The sequence below is a fragment of the Arachis stenosperma genome, chromosome 10, assembly GCF_014773155.1.
Source record: "Arachis stenosperma cultivar V10309 chromosome 10, arast.V10309.gnm1.PFL2, whole genome shotgun sequence".
NCBI classification, from domain to species: domain Eukaryota; kingdom Viridiplantae; phylum Streptophyta; class Magnoliopsida; order Fabales; family Fabaceae; genus Arachis; species Arachis stenosperma.
Genome location: NC_080386.1, coordinates 95,193,977 through 95,211,198, shown reverse-complemented (window position 1 = coordinate 95,211,198; position 17,222 = coordinate 95,193,977).

Sequence of the window (17,222 nt, the reverse complement as noted above, 5' to 3'; positions counted from 1 at the left end):
GCTAATACATAAACAAGCAACTGTCATAAGGGAATGCTAAATTTAAATCATATCTTTCATGCTTTTCAACTCTCTCTAACTCCCCAACGAATCAGAAATAGAATCATAAACAAAACCATCACCAGTTGTTCTGTCTCAGCAATTCTATGTCGTTACCTCATATCCTCACTTGAAGCATGTGAAATCACTTCACTACGTCTACCCAGGGAGCTCAATTACCTCATTCAATAATCATCATCATTATTCAATTACATCATTAACTCATCTCATCAAGAACAGCCCTCAACGTCTACCGACACTAGCATGAGGGACCTCTCAGTTGTACAAACATAAGTAATACAGGTAAGTGATATACAATTAAAGTACAAGTAGAACAAGTAGCACATAATAAGGTAAGATAGCATATATGATATAGCAATCCAAAAAAAATAGGCAAACGCAAACAATTCAAATATATGCAAATGATGCATGCCTGCCCTTTGGCTGATGATATCATCTGTCGGTTATATAGCCAACCCGACATGTCCTTGTAGCTAACCATGGACAGAAACACCCATCACGGAGCAAGTAGGTTTGAGCTACAACCCCCTTGCTACTACCCGCTCAACCCAGAGCCAGTGGAATATGTAACAACCCTAGTTTTTGAAAATCAAATAATTAGTTATTTGTGAATTATTATATTTGTTGATAATTATATTTTGAGAAAATTATTTAACTAAAGGTAATTAAATAGAGTTTTATGATAATTGGAGTTTAAACTAATTAGAATTTTTATATAATCTTTATTTGATATTTGGTATAATTGAAATTATAATTTTGGTAATTAAAAAATAAGAAAGAATTGTATAATTTAATTTAAACAAATTCTATTATGAATGACTTGTGTTATTAATTCGAACTCTTAGAAATTAATTTACTAGAAATGATTAGATTGATTTTTATAAATACTTTAAGTTTAAGTTAACTAATATTTATATACAATTTTTATTATAATTGGTAATTTTATAATTTGAAATTAAAGTTTCGGTGATAGAAAAGTAATTAAAGGTTATATCATTTAATTTGAATAATTAATATTAAGTTTAAACTATATTTTATAAAAATATCACTAATATGTTAATTTACAATTTAAATTAGAAATAATTAATTGAACTTAGCAATATGATGATAAAAATGTTCTTAAATATTTTTAATAGAGTATATTTGATTTTAAAATTACTCTACCCTCTAATTTTATCAAAATATCTATTCATATCTATCCATATTCTTTTATAAAATCCCTAATCTATTCTATTATATAAAAATCGGATGTCTGCACTTAATGATGAAGCTGACGTGGCATACTTCGGAGAGTGTTTTCTGATTTAATTGTTTTAACTCATTTAATACAATTTTTTGCATTGACTTAATTATATCAACTAATTTATTTGATTATATAATTAATATACTTTATTATAATTAATATAATTCATATTATTTATTATAATTTATATTGTTTAATTAATTATATCACATTAATTATAATTTGTTATATTAGTGAATTAGTCTTTTCATTTATAAAGTCTAAAATAAAATAATATATTAATTTATAATACATTAATTTGTAATACGTTATTTTGTTATTCTAAATAAATTTGTTTGTATACTACATGTGAATTAACATTAATTTATAATCCAACTAATTGTGCTTTTTTTACTTAAAAAAAATGAAAGCCCAACAGCTTAAGCCCATAAATTGTAACCCATCCCACTCCCACACTCCTCGCTTCTCCTCTTTGGAGTTGACTTGAAATTCTGATATTGATGGAGGAACTTTAACTCCCCAAATCATGAGCCCGCAGCCATCGTAGCGTAAAATGAAAGAGAGCATGCTGAGATACAATTATCTACTATTATAGTTAAAGCTATAGCAAAGGCTGAAGGTCAAGCGCATGAAGTAATTGATTGAGGATCATAAAAGGAGAATGCTTATAATCATGGATCCAGGGTGAAAGAGATAAATGGCTTGCTGCGATCAACACAATCCTTGGTCATATTGAAGGTAGTGTTAACAAACCTTTTGGAAATTATATCAGATTAAGAAACAAAAAATTGGTGCTATATATCAAATTTAATTCTCATACCCCTTTTATTTTGTACCTCTTGAAATGTCAGTATCTATGATATAGAATGATTTCACAACATACAAAAATAAAATAATTTCATGCCTTTTCGAAATTTCTTATGATTTACAGTACCTAATTAGTGTATGTAAATATAGTAATTTCCTCTTCAGCATATATTGTTTCTTATTTTGATTTTTCAAAATTAAACTCCAGTTTGCGATGTAAATGGAACACAATAAATGTTGGCCGTTAATTTTCCTATCCTAATTTTGATAATTATTTTATTGATTTTATTGATATGATTCAGATTCTTTAATCCTGAATAGTCCAAAAACTTTCCCTTTTTTTAGTTGGATTTTGATAAAAATGTAAAGATTCTTGCAATCCTTTCCAATACTGTGGCTGAACAGTGCTGTGACTCTCTATAAGTATAGCATAGGTGATAACTACACTTACTCTTTGTCTATAATGAAATTCATAATATTTGAGTAATTTTGTAGTGGCAAGTATCAATGGCAGCTAGGTGAGTTCATGTGCCATGTGGATTGTTTCACAACAATTTTTTTGTTATCTTTCACTAAATATGAGGTCCTTGATTTTTAGGTATGATCTCATCAAGGATAACCATATCAATGATGGTTATTTAGTTGGTAAGTACTTTGTTAGATTATTCTATACTGCATGTGTTGTTTAATTCTTTGAGGTCTAATTTTTTAATTCTATATATTGTTTTGCACCATTTGCTGTCTTTTTTATTGTGAGCATATAGTGGACAGATATGGATTCAATTAATGGTTATTGCTATTCCTCTCAAGTCTCAAGTATTATAGATTCATATAATTTTCGTGCAATTTATTTAAGTAAAATTTAGTTCTCTTTTTATCTTTTAACCAAATATAAATCCCAAGAGCTTATAGGGTCTAACCCATGAGAAATTAGTTATTACCACTACAAGAAAATAGAACATTTGTAACAAAAAATTTGTATCAAATTTAAAATTGTTACAAAAAATAGTATTTTGTAATAATAATATGTGATTGTTACAAAAGAATAATGTTTTGTAACAACATTACAAGTTGTTGCAAAACATGATAATATTTTGTGACAACCTGTTTTATTTTGTTACAAATTATGTTAGTTTTTGTAATGAGATGGTGTTTTGTTACAAAATATTGTAATATTTTGTAACAAAAAAACACAAGTTGCAAAAATTTAAAATATTTTGTAAAAAATTTTGTTTTTTGTTTCAAAAACTCCAATTGTTTTGTAACAAAAAATTAATTTGTCACAAAATTCAATATTGTTTGTAACAAGTTAATTATTTGTCACAAAATATAAATATATTTTATAACAATTTTTTTTCAAAATGTTAAACACTTTAAGAGTAAAAAAATTGTGTATATATTTTTTTCAAAATAATTTTATTTTGTAACATCCTGTATTTTTGAAAATCTAAATATAAATAAATTGTGATTTTATTTTATTAAGTTTAAACTTTATAATTTTAGAAATTATTTTATTAGAAATAATTAAATAGATTCGGAGATAATTTCATTATAAATCAATTAAGATTCTTAAGTAATTTTATTATAATTGAATATTTTGTGTAATTTTAGTAATTGAAAAATAAAAAAGAATTATATAACTTAATTTAAGTAACTTTTATCATGAAAAAGTTATAACTTATTATTAATTTAAACTTCTTATTTTATAAACTAATCTATTAAGAGTAATTAAATTAGTTTTATTAATATTTGGAGTTAAATTAATTAATATTTTTATACAAATTTTATAATTGGTTATTTGAAATTAAAATTCAATAATAGAAGTATTATACAATTTAATTTAAGAAATTTTTATTATGATTGTGTAAAATCACGGATTTTAAAAAGATTATTAATAAATTATTTATGATGTATTATATTTATTTAAGATTATATTTTTAGAGATTTTTATATAAAAGTTGAGTAATTTCTTATTTATTATTTAGAGTTCTTCTAATTAAAAAATAGTGAATATTTTATATGTCTTAATTTTAAATATTCAAATTTTTAACCTTATTTTATAAATAAAGAAAAATTAATTTACTTATATCTAATATTTTTTTAAAATTAGCATTTGAGTGATAATAAATTACAAATTAAATTTGAAAATTATTTTTAAGATAGAAATTTTATATTTAATTTAATTTTTAATTATTATATTATTTTTTAATTATTTTATAAAATTACCCTACTAACCCTACTTTTAATAAAAATACCTAAACTATCCCACACCACCCTAAACCCTAACATTACACTCATCTCTCTCACACTCACCTTCATCTACGGCACACACACACAACTCACCCACACACAAAAAAGAAAGAAGAACAGGAAGAAAGAGAAAAGAAAAGAGAGTGCGGGTTGAGAGAGAAGAGGGGAGGGAGCAGCTCGCCACCGCCGTCGCACACCACCACCGTGCTGCTAAGGCTATTGCGTTGTCGAAGAAGAGGGGAGAGAGAGGTTGAACGCAGGGAGCTTTTCTCGTTGCCTCGCCATTTTGCCGTCGCCCTCACCACAAATCGCTGCCGTCGTGCTCGTAGGCATGGGGGAAGCCATCGCTGCCGGCTTCGTCGGGTCTCTGACGCCAAACCCGTCCTTGCCGCCGCCACTGGAAGCACGAATAGAGGAGAGAAGTCATCGCCGTCAAGCCAGCTGCCACCAGCGTTGTTCATGTCCGCCGCAGTCACCGTCGGAAGCCGCCGTCAGTTAGGGTAGGCAGAGGGAAAAATACGAACAACCAGGAAGAGGAGAAGAACACTGGTGGCTGTTTTCTTCCTCAAAGCTACAGTTTCATGGTGCATAACTATACATCTGTAGTTACCTTTTTATGCATATTCATATCATATTGTGAATCCCTTTTTGGATGCTTCCTATTGACAATGAATCTTAGTAACAAAGTATACTGCTTCACTGGTTTCAGGTTTCAATAGCACTCTTGGTATTTTGTCCTGTTTATATGCAATTCTTCCTCATTGAGACGATGAAAGTTGCTCCGAGAAACAATCATGAGTCAGGATGCTGCATGAAGGTAGTTGATTTTCTCAACCAGAGATACAAATCTATGAGAAAAGCTGTAGAAATAGTCATGTTCAGGTTGTTATTAATTTTAGGATTCATTTGTCTTTTTTTTAATGTGCCGTGCTTGAGTTCTAAGTAATTGTATTTTCATTTTTAGTCCAACATTGAGGGGAATGGCTACTGTCACCTTCTTTTACAAGTTGGGAATGTCAAGCATAAACAATGTTTTACTGGTATGCTTGCAATTGAATAAAACTTGAGATTAAATATTTTTAGATAATTGGTTCTTCAGCATATTGTACCAAGTTTTTATGTTTTGTACTTGACAGTCTGATAATTCCTTGTGCAGTACTATTTGAAAGCCATTTTTGGTTTCAACAAAAATCAGTTCTCAGAACTTCTGATGATGGTTGGAATTGGTTCAATATTTTCACAAGTTCATAAGTTAGCATATAGCTTGTCTAAAATTGTTTACAAAATTTTATTTGACATAGTAACTTACATTCAATTTTTTGCTCCCAGATGGTAGTGCTTCCCATACTAAATCCACTGGTTGGAGAGAAAGTGATACTTTGCTCTGCATTGGTTGCATCAATAGCATATGTAAGTTATTTATACTAGTGTATTAATAAGTAACATAGTAATGGTGCCAATCCCAAATTCTCAGTCCCATCATTTATGGATTTGTATCCACACAATGAAGGTTAACCTGAGAGCACCACCAAGGCACACTACAAGCAAGAGTGTGTTGAAGAATGTTGACATCAGCCTTGATTCTTTTGGGTCTGTTTCATCAAACTGGTCAGCACCATGTGATGGCAAAGAAGCTTTGATCCCTGCACTTCCAAATGCCAACAAGTACAAGCCAATGTAGAGAAATGCTTCTTGGCCTCTTTTGAGTTTTTCACAGTGAAATCTTGTATCAACCACATTGCAAGGGGGTGGCTTAAGGCTAGAATAGTGCACTTGTGCCATGATCAAAGCAAGTCCCTGCATAACATAGTTCACATTTCACAATATCACCTCAACTTTTCATTAGGCATTATTACAAGCAGTTGATAGTCATAGACTCATAGTTACTACCGTACATGTTATTGTCAATGCAGGAGAGTTACTAATTGAAAACATGCTTCTTAGGATTTGTCATTGGGATTGGTTTATAGCCTAACTTGATGTAACATAGTTATAGGTTTGGGGCATTTTTTATTGTTTAGATTTGTAACATGTTTTATTACTTTTCAAGAGAAATTTGTGTATCAGTATTTTGAGTTTAATGAAATATCTCATTTTGTAATAATTAATTTCAGTATATTTCAGTATATTTATATTATGCATGCAATTTGTATTAAAAAAATTGTTACAAAATAATTATTTTGCTTTTGTAATGAAAGAAAAAAAACGTTACAAAATCAAGTTATATTTTGTAACAAAATTTTATGATAGGAAAAAAAGATTGTCATCAAAAATACCTTGAAAATAAAAATTTGTTACCACTTTTGTAACGACTTCTGATTTTTTGTATCAGAAAAATTTGTTACAAAATATCACTTTGAATTGTAACAGTTCTATTTTTTGTTACAAAAACTTTTTGTAACGGAACATACTGCAACAGCCCCTTTTTTTGTTACAAAATCCTTTTTTTTTTAAATTTCAATTTTTTGTAACAATTTTTTTTGTTACAAATATTGCTTTTTCTTGTAGTATACCCATTGAAAAGAGTTAGGCTTTATTTTTAGCTTTTACCGTGAATGTTAACTTTGTATCCTTTGAATTGATTGAAATTTTTACATAATATAATATAATATATTGTGACGGAGTATGTCTTATTTTTAAAATTTGTTTCATTAAGAAATTGTATTAAGGAAGAATTTTTTTATTATTCCCTTCCTGTAACAATTATTCCCTTGCTATAATTTTATATTAAAAAATAATATAATTTCTAACTCAGTTAAATATTGTTTAATTTAAATTTTGTTTAATAAAAAAATTTCTATAATTTTGTGTATTATCCTTATAATGTCCTATAAAAATTAAATAATACTTTAAAAATTTATGTCTATATTTAATGTATGTCATTTGAATTGGCTGATGCGTCATTTTTTGTTATAGATATAGGACTAAAAAATTGAATTATTTATTAAAATTTTTCTTCAATTTGTTATTGGCTTTGTTTTCTATTATTATGCGTTTTATTATAACACATCTCAAAACAACTTTCATATATATAGCAACTAAATTAGTACCCTTAAAGTTATCGTTGGTAACAAGTACTAACCTATTTATTTTTTGTTTCTTCACGAACTTCGATTTCTAGGCCTTAACTATTTATTAATAGTCTTTTATATTTTTATTTTTAAGAGAATTAAAAGGATCTAATTTCAACATGAATAAAATGTGTTGATTCCAAAGAGAAAAATTTGAGCATATAGAGTTTTGTTAATGGAAAGATTGGGCCTTTATTTTGTAGATGTGATAGGTCAGCTTGCTTTTAAGGGTAACTTGGTTGAATTCACACGGGACGGGAAGCCGTCAAGTTATATCACCATAGAACTTGATGATCTTGAGTAATGCTTAATATCTCTTTGATAGTGGCTTTTGTTTTAAAATCTTATTTTGGAATTTTGTGCCTCTCTTTACTCTACAAGAATTGCTATTTCTTATAGGGGTGGACAGAAATTAAGGGTAACGTTGTGGCAGTCTTTTGCTTTTGATTTGCTCAAATATCTGAAGGAATACCCGTGTCTTACCTATGTGGTTATTCTCCAAATGGGCAAGATGAAATTTTATAGTGGTTTGTTTATTTGTTTATTTTACTGGTATTTGAATGCATGTTTTGTGTCATCATATGCTTCTGTTATTTTCTTTATTTTGTTATGTCTTTTGTAGGGGTCATGGGTGTATCCAACACAAACTACAATTCGAAATTGTTTATCAATGTTGAGTTTCCAGCTGCCAGGGATTTCTTTGCGAGGTACAGTGTATAGATCAGTAGTGTGGCCAGCAGAATATTTATACAATGCTTTTGATTATTAAACTATTAACAAATTAACAAATTTTATGAATTCTGATTTAAAAATGCAATGGTGAACAAATTGGATCCTGTTGACAGACAAGGCATAATACCGCTGGTTTGTGATCAACCTGTTTCAGTTGAGGAAGATTTTTTGTGTCTGTCAGTCTACAAAACAATTGCCGAGATAAAGGAGCATAATCAGGTGAAATTCTTTCTTTATTAGTCTTCCTTTTTTTATTGTATTAGTTCTAATGTTTGTTAGATAATAATCTCAATTGTTGTGTTGTACCCTCGCATCCATCGATTTTAGGATGCTGTATTTGTTACAGCCGGGACGATTAAAGAAGTTGAGACCGAATTTGGTTGGTGGTACAAAGGATGTAAGAAATGTCGTCATGGCTTAAGGGAACTTGAGAAAAGATATTTCTGTCACAATTTCATTAAAGACTACGGGTTCTATGAGCCAAGGTATGACTCACTATACTCTTTAACATTCCCACACTATACTCTTTGTCCTCGAAGATAATGGCATAAACTAATCATTTGTATTATTTGTTCAGACACTATTAAGTTATTATTGTTTTAATTGGTATTTTTTAACAGTTTTTTATGAATAGATATATAATATGGATTATTTTAAACTATTCTCCCTTGATTGAGAGACTTGGATAATTCCCCTTTCTGAGTTTCCAAATCTAATACGGAATCTTATGTGTTGTTTTTGAGTTTGATGTGAAGTTTCACATTGTTCATGATTATTATTTTTTTCTTGATTACATGTTGTAAAATTCTACTTGATTAGTATTTTTTTATAATTAAAAGGCATTGCTCATAATTCTTGCTTTTGTTATGGCCAATCGGTGTTAATTGTGTGAATGTGGGGTTGGACATTTAGATTAACTATTATTGAAATCACATTGCAAAGTTACTCCCGTGGCTTGCTATTTTCTATGTTTTTGGTTTCTGATTCACAAAGAAAATATAAAAAATATTATTGGCTACTGATTTATTTAGCTTTGATTTGTTCATGGGGTCACTTGCTTTTAGATTATTTTTAATTCCTTTTGATACGTTTTATTCTCCCTTATGGGATGAATACTCTTAGATAAGCCATTAAAAAATTATTTGCGTCCAATTCAATAATAACATAGTATAACACTTTGACTATTAGTATAATTTATGTAGTGTGTTGTTCTTGGATTGTATATTTTTTGGTGAATAATAGGTACATCATTCACATCAGGGTGATAGACCACACCGATGCTGCCTCTTTTGTTTTGTTCGATGGAGAAGCTGCAAAGTTTCTTGGAGTTTCTGCTAATGACCTTAGGCAGTCTTGTGTGACTAAGATTTGATGTCATATTCATTTTTTTGTGTTAATTGTTTTGGACTATACCTTAATTTTTATTACTTATGAGAGCATGAATGAACTTTTTCCGCTAACTGTGAAGGGTGTTGAGAAAAATTCCTGTCCCGAAGAGATTAATAAACTTAGGGATATTAAGTTCATTTTCAAAGTGCAACTCAAGATGAGGAATCTGAACTCTTATGAACCATATGTGATTCATGTGCTGAGAATGACTAATAAGAATTCTCTGGTCTCTGCTTTCCTGGATAAATACAATCCTGACACTGTAACCCCCTCTGGCTAATAACGTTTTCTTTTGTTTTAGTATTGCAAAAACAGATCAACCAGATTTTGATGATGTCTTTTTATTTAATCAATTGTTTTGTAGGGCCTTTTGTCCCATGAAAATTTTGAACTATTGAGTTTGTCTATTGGTCCATACGACACTTCTAAGGTTTGTGTCAAATGATTTCCAATTTAAATTGTTACAATGATGTTCTTAGTTTTTACATAGTAACTAAAATATCATTATTCTTATATTTATTGGTACATGATGGCGTATCCCAAGCTTGTGAGAGTGAGCCAAGTCCATCACCTGCAGTTGATGAGAAACATAATTCTAAGATTCTCGAAGCTAAGAAACATATTGAAGAGGTTGGAGAGGAGTCAGTTTCATCCAAATCTAAGAAAGGAAAATGGGTTGTGATGGAGGACTAAATCAACACGTCTCTACACAGTTCGATTTATGATATAGGAGAATAATTTATTTACACTATTATTTGAATGAACTATGGTTGTTTGAGAGTGATTGGGATCTACCATATATGAGTAGTTTATTTTTCAAAATTTTTGTGTTGACATTAATTTATCTTTTAGAATTTGATACAAGAGTTGTTTCATATATTTGTTTATTTAATCCAATATTTGAGTGTGTTTTTTTTATAATACTTATTATTATTTTTAGTATTTGAATAATTATATAAACAAATGAAAGCCCGTTGAAGAAAGAAATGTAACAATCTAAAAGAATATTTATTGGAATTTTTTAATATTATTTATTCAATTTTACTTTAATTTAAAATGAATATTTTAATTTTTTAATAAATCTAAAAGTTAAAATTAAAACAACAATTCTTTTAAAATAGACAGGATATATTCAATGATCATAAATAAGAATTTTTTTAATCAATCTCTTCGTTTACAAAAATACGAGTAGAGAATTTGATTAATCATAGGTAGTCTCTTTATAAATTAGAATAAATAAAGAAAACAAAAGAAAACAAAAAGGGATCAGGGATAACACGGAAGGGAAAACAAAAGAAAACAAAAAGGGATAATGGGTAACACGTTAACACGTTACTGTTACTGTTACTGCTTGCTGGTCTCCCTCCTCTCTTTTGTTACTTTTATAAATTAAAATAAATAAAGAAAACAAAAGGGGAATAACACATTACTGCTTGCTGGTCTCCCTCCTCTCTTTTGTTACTTTCATTCATTCCTTTATTCAAAGATAACAAAAAGGGAAAACCCTAGCTAACCGCCACTGCCGCCGAACGAAGTGACTGGTTGCCGCTGTCCGTGGCTGTCCGATGAGTCTCTCTTTGTACTATCGGTATTTTCCAAGTCAGATCCCCTGTTCGATGTCTTCTTCCTCACTCGGCGCCCATCCCCCGTCAAATTCGTCCTGCTCGCAGTTGTCTTGTCGCCATCGTCTCGGCGTCATTGTCTCGAAGGTCAGTGGCTTTGGTGTGCACCTATTCTTCGATTTTCATTTTATTCTCTGGATCTCTGTTCTAAAATTAACAAATTATTGAATGATTATAGGGTTTTGTGTTTTGTTGAAATCGTTGAATGATTATTTGATTTTTGGGTTCTAGATCTCTGGATCTTTGTGTTTTTGTAAAATGTAGATGATTATTTGATTATTCAGCTCAGGGTTGTGTGTTTTGTGTTTTGTGTTTTAGATTATAGAAAAAAACCAATTACTTGAAACACTTGCACACAAATATGTCCAGTCCTAACAACAGCTTCCCAGTGGATCCTTTGTTGGGTCCTTCCCCTGTTCTCAGAACCATGGTTGTAATCATGGTAAGCCTCTGAACTAATTCATTAATATATGTAATTTAAAATCCTAATCCCAAATTGCATGCGACCCATATATAATTAATTTTATCATACAATTGATCCTATTTTTAATACGTCTTTTCACGTAATTTTTTTTATTTTGTCTAAATTTTATATATTATTTTTTTATTTCTCTTATGTTGCAATATTTTTTTGGAGTCAATAAAAATCAATACCTCAAATTTTAAATTATAGAAAATATGATACTATGTTATAAAATTATTTTTTCTAATAATTTAAGCTCATAAAAAGGCATATGATTAGGATAAAACTATCTTAAATTTGCTACATATGATGCCTGGTTTAGAAAATAACAATAAAATGATGAGATTTTTCCAAAATAAAATAATAATATATCTTTCTTCTGATACATATATTATGTGTATTACTATACACGTATATATTATGGATTTTTCTGATACATATATTATGGGTATTATTATACACGTATATTATGGATTTTTCAGCTCTTATTTTCGTATCTTTTTTTACTCAATATATTTTGAATTGACAGTATTTATGATATAGAATAAGAGCTGTATTTTCAATTCAAATCTTTTTTCATTTTTTAAATTATTAAGACAGATTTTTTCTTCTTTTGGATTATGGAAGAAATGTGATTTTGGATGCAGTCTAATTTTAAAATAATTTACCTAAAAAATATACCTTTTCTTAGTTGCTATAAAAGCCTAGGAAGTATGGTCTTATACTCTTACCATACATACTTGTCAGAATTTACGTTTGGTCTTATTTTTTTCTCTAGAGAAAAAATGGATAGCCAATATGATTTGTTAGAGATGATTGCACCGCCAAAAGAGAGTTGGAAGATTCATGTCAGAGTAATCAGACTCTGGTCTTTACCAAAATTCAAAGACCCCAAATCCAATAGCTTCATTGAAATGGTGTTGATGGATGAGCAGGTACTTCTAATTTATTCATCAACACAATTGTTTTTCTGTTTTTATACACATAGTCTCACATTTGTATGATCCTCACTCTCATAATTATTACAATTTCAATCTCAACAGTTTTATGCTTTTCTTGGGACCATTCAATTAAAAACTGAACAAAACTAAAACCCAATTATATATTTCCTTACAAGAAAACGGAAAATTTGGCTGATGCATCAATTTTTGTTATAGGTATAGGACTAAAAAAATTGTATTATTTAATAAAATTTTTCTTTAATTTGTTATTGGCTTTGTTTTCTATTATTATGCGTTTTATTTTAACACACACACACACACACACACACACACACACACACATATATATATAGCAACTAAAGAATTAGAACCCTTAAAGATATCGTTGGTAAGGAGTACTAACCTATTTATTTTTTGTTTTTTCAGGAACTTCGGTTTTTAGGCCCTAACTATTTATTAACAGTATTTTATATTTTTATTTTTAATATATATGAAAAAACTTTATCTCCAATCTGAAGAAGTCATGTCACAATAAGATCTCCATCTTGCTTGCGACTTACATATATCAGAAAAACTAATCTTTGCCTTCTATTTTGTTGTGTTTTATTTCATGAATTTTTTAAGTAATTCGGTATATGTCCTTATTAAGAGTCAATTTAAAGGAAAAAAATTCAATCCAAATACTAAGTCTTTCAATAAGTCCAAATACTAAGTCTTTCAATAAGTGTGTGTGGAGAACTAGCTAGCACGCATATATATATATATATAAAGAACAAAATCTAGATGCAAAATATAAAACTAACTCTTCCTTTTACAAAAAATGTACACCAGGATAAAAAAAGATTCAAAACGTTTGAGTGTCGGACACGAGGAATTATAATGGAAAAGAAAATCATTTAAATTGAGAAGGGAGGGAGGGGTATTTGGCCAATAAAGAGGGGGGATTTGGGAGACTTTTAGCAAAATTTTTAAAATATTCTAATTAGATATATAGTTAAAATTAAATATTCTAATTATTGTCTCAATATATAGTTAAATATATGTTTAAAATATAACGATAGTATATATTAAAGTATTAAACATTTGAATCCATTATATGTATATTCTTCCTTTGGTTGAATATAAATCCGTTATTAATGCTTAATACTTAATATTTTAGATTTAAATCATATTTTTTATTTATTCGGTTATAAATATTGAAAGAAATTTTTTATATAAATTTTGTTTGTTTATTTTGTTGGACCATATTGATATTGGGTGTAGAAAGTGAATAATAAAATTTTTTTTTCTTTGTGAAAAAATAGGGAACAACTATGCATGCTTCTGTAGGTGAGGATCTGGTATCTGTGTTCGAGTCATTGATATCGAAAGGAACTGTGCATGTTTTTACATACTTTGGAGTTAGAAACAACTGTGAGTTGTATCGCACAACATCGCATCAATTTCGGTTATTTTTTCAAGAGAGAACTACTGTCTTACCCTCTTTCTATGATACAATACCGTTATATGGTATTAAGTTGGTCTCTTTTAGGAAAATTATAGGATACTCTCCTCATCATCCTTTTTTGGTTGGTAAGTGTATAATTTATGGCAAGTACACAAGTTGATTTTTCTTTTGTAATTATGACAAAATATCACTAAAACGTGTGATTTGGGCACATTTTTCTATTTGATATTTATTTAAGACGTTGCTGGAGTTATGACCGGCGTAGAGGGTGAGAGAAAATACGTGAGCGATGGCAAACTTATTAACATGATGGTCGTTCATATTGAGAATGACGGGTGCGTTTTTTCCAACAATCCTTACTCACCACTTAATATGTTTAAATAAGTAATTTTTTATTTTCTAAATAATTTGCATTTCTATACAGTTCAAAGCTTAATATTGTTGTTCTTAGAGAGATGGTGGACCGGATCAAGGATTTTCTGGCATGCGGGCGATCAACAACTGCCAATAGTAATTTTTTAATTTGCAAGAGTAAAAAATGCTGGAGGTACGTGAGAATTTGATTACGATCAAATGATTATATCTTATTGTAACTATTTCTACTAATTATTGAGATGCGAAAGGAGTGGCTTAGGAAAGGTTATCAATAGAAGGAAAGTTATGCCATCAATATTTTCATATAGTAAAAACAGTTGAGATAAATAAAGATTTTTTTAAATATCATTGGAAATTCTCTTTTTTTGTTTTTAATTTCTAAAATTTAATTGGTTGAAGTGATACAAACTATTAGTATATAAAATTAGATAAATGAGGTATCGCCGGTTTTTTTTTCTTTGTTGATTGTAAATCCTATGTTGAATTACTCATGAATTAATTAATCAATATATAATTTTAAACTATATTTTTATTATTATATAATACTTTTTATTATTTTATATTTGCATTAAATATTTTTTTATAGGTCATTGCTAAAATAAAAATTTTTAATAATTAATTAGGTTCACGGTAAATTATAGTTTTTTTTTTAAATCTAAGGACACTTTTGGTTACTTTCTATTTAATAATTCTTCTGTCATGTATAATTGTACAACTCATTTAAGCAATGATTGTTATATATAGGTACCAATATTGTGCAGAACATTATGTATAGTACTAGACTCTTGATAAATCCAGATATTCCTGAGGCTTTGATGCTTCGAAAAAGGTATTGTACCAATATTGTGAATTATTTATGGTTGTGCATATTGACTGTATTTTTGTGGCATCGTGATTGATAAGTAGTGTGTACTATAGAGAGATCTCATAGTACCTGTTTGTGATTTCTGACAAACCGGCATATCTTGATGAAGATGAAGTTCTATATTCCATTGGGAGGAAGACAATAAAAGAGTTACGTGCTGCTGCAGATGTGAGTGCTTTATATAAAACTACTTTTTTTTGTTTAGTTCAATTTTTTTTAACTTTCAAACTATTCCTATGTAGGTTGGATTTTATGTTGTTCGGGCCACTGTTCTTGATGTTGAGCCCGTTCCAAGTTGGTGGTATATATCATGTGTTTGTAGCGTGAAGGCAGAAGCTAATGCGGATGAATACTTCTGCGATGGCTGTAATAGGGACGTGAATAATGTGGTTGACATGTATTACTCTAATTAGATTTATTTGTGCAATCTTTTCATAAAAATGCAATATGGTTAACTAATTGATTATGTTGATTTTATGATGATTTAGCAATACCTGGCTTAATACCAATAATTATTAAAAACAAAAACTGCTTTGGTTGATGGAAATATGGTTTAGCCACAAAAAAAGATGGCAAACAAAGATAGAGTGCACAGAAAAAACTCATATACCTACAACACTTTTATACCAAAGTCTCCTTTGCTAGGCTAAAATCTAGAAAACTGATAAATCTAAAAAAATTGTGTTTGAGCATCTAAATTATATTGAAGAGGTAAATACCAAATCGGTATCCGAAAGATTTTGACGCTGACAAAATGGTATCTGACTTTTACTATTGACAAAATAGTCCCTTAAAGATTTTAAAATTTGATAAGTGTGTCTTCGAGCTCGCCGGAGCAAATCTCCGGCAAGCACAATGCTAACGGGGCCGCCGTGACTTGGCAAACCACCCCCAAACCCTAATCCCTCCCTCCCCAGTGCATACTCCCCCTCCTTCTCCCTCTCCATCGCAACCCCCTCCCCTCTCCCTCCTCAACGCACACTCCCCCATCCCTCTCTCTCTCTCTCTCCATCGCAACCCTCCCCCTACCCAATGCACACTCCCTCCCCATTGCAGCCCTCTTCCCTCTCCCTCCCCATCGCACCCCTCCACAATGCACATTCCCCCTCCCTCCCTCCACTACCACTCACAGCAATAACCACCTCAACATCAATAGCAACAACAGTAACAAGCAACAACAACAGCAGCAACCCCAATGCACACTTTGCTCTCCTTTCTATCGCAGCAACAACCTCAACAGCAATAGCAACTTCAACGGCAAGAGCACTATCAAGAACCATGGCCACCACCATCGGAATGATAACAACGCTTGGAATAGTCGCATCTCCTCAGCCCCTCAGCCTTTCTCTCTTTCCCTCTTTATATTTATATATGTAGGTTATGTGTTTGTATAAATATCCGTGTGTGTGAATGGATATTGTTATTGTTATGGTCCTCCGATAAGAGAAGGAAGAAACGAGGGAAAAGAGAGAAGGAAGAACAAGCAAGGTTAGGTTTTGAATGTGCAGGTTCTTATATTAGTTCTGTTTTGGGTTCTGATGGTGTTGTTTCTACTGTTATTGAGGCTTTTGCTACTGTAATTGAGGAGAAAGAGGGAAGGAGGTAGTGTGCGTTGGAGAGGGGGGCTGCAATGGGAGGGAGAGGGAAGGGGAATGCGATGGGGAGGGAGTGTGCATTGGGTAGGGGGTTGCGATGGAGAGGGAGGGGGGAGTGTGCATTGGGGAGGGAGAGGGAAGGGGGCTGCGATGGGGAGGAGGGATTAGGGTTTGGGGATGGTTTGCCAAGTCACGGCGGCCACGTTAGCATTGTGCTTGCCGGAGATTCGCTCCGGCGAGTTCGAGGACACTCTTGTCAAATTTTAAAATTTTTTAGGGACTATTTTGTCAACAGTAAAAGTTAGATACCATTTTGTCAGCGTTAAAATCTTTCGGGTACCGATTTGGTATTAACCTCTTAT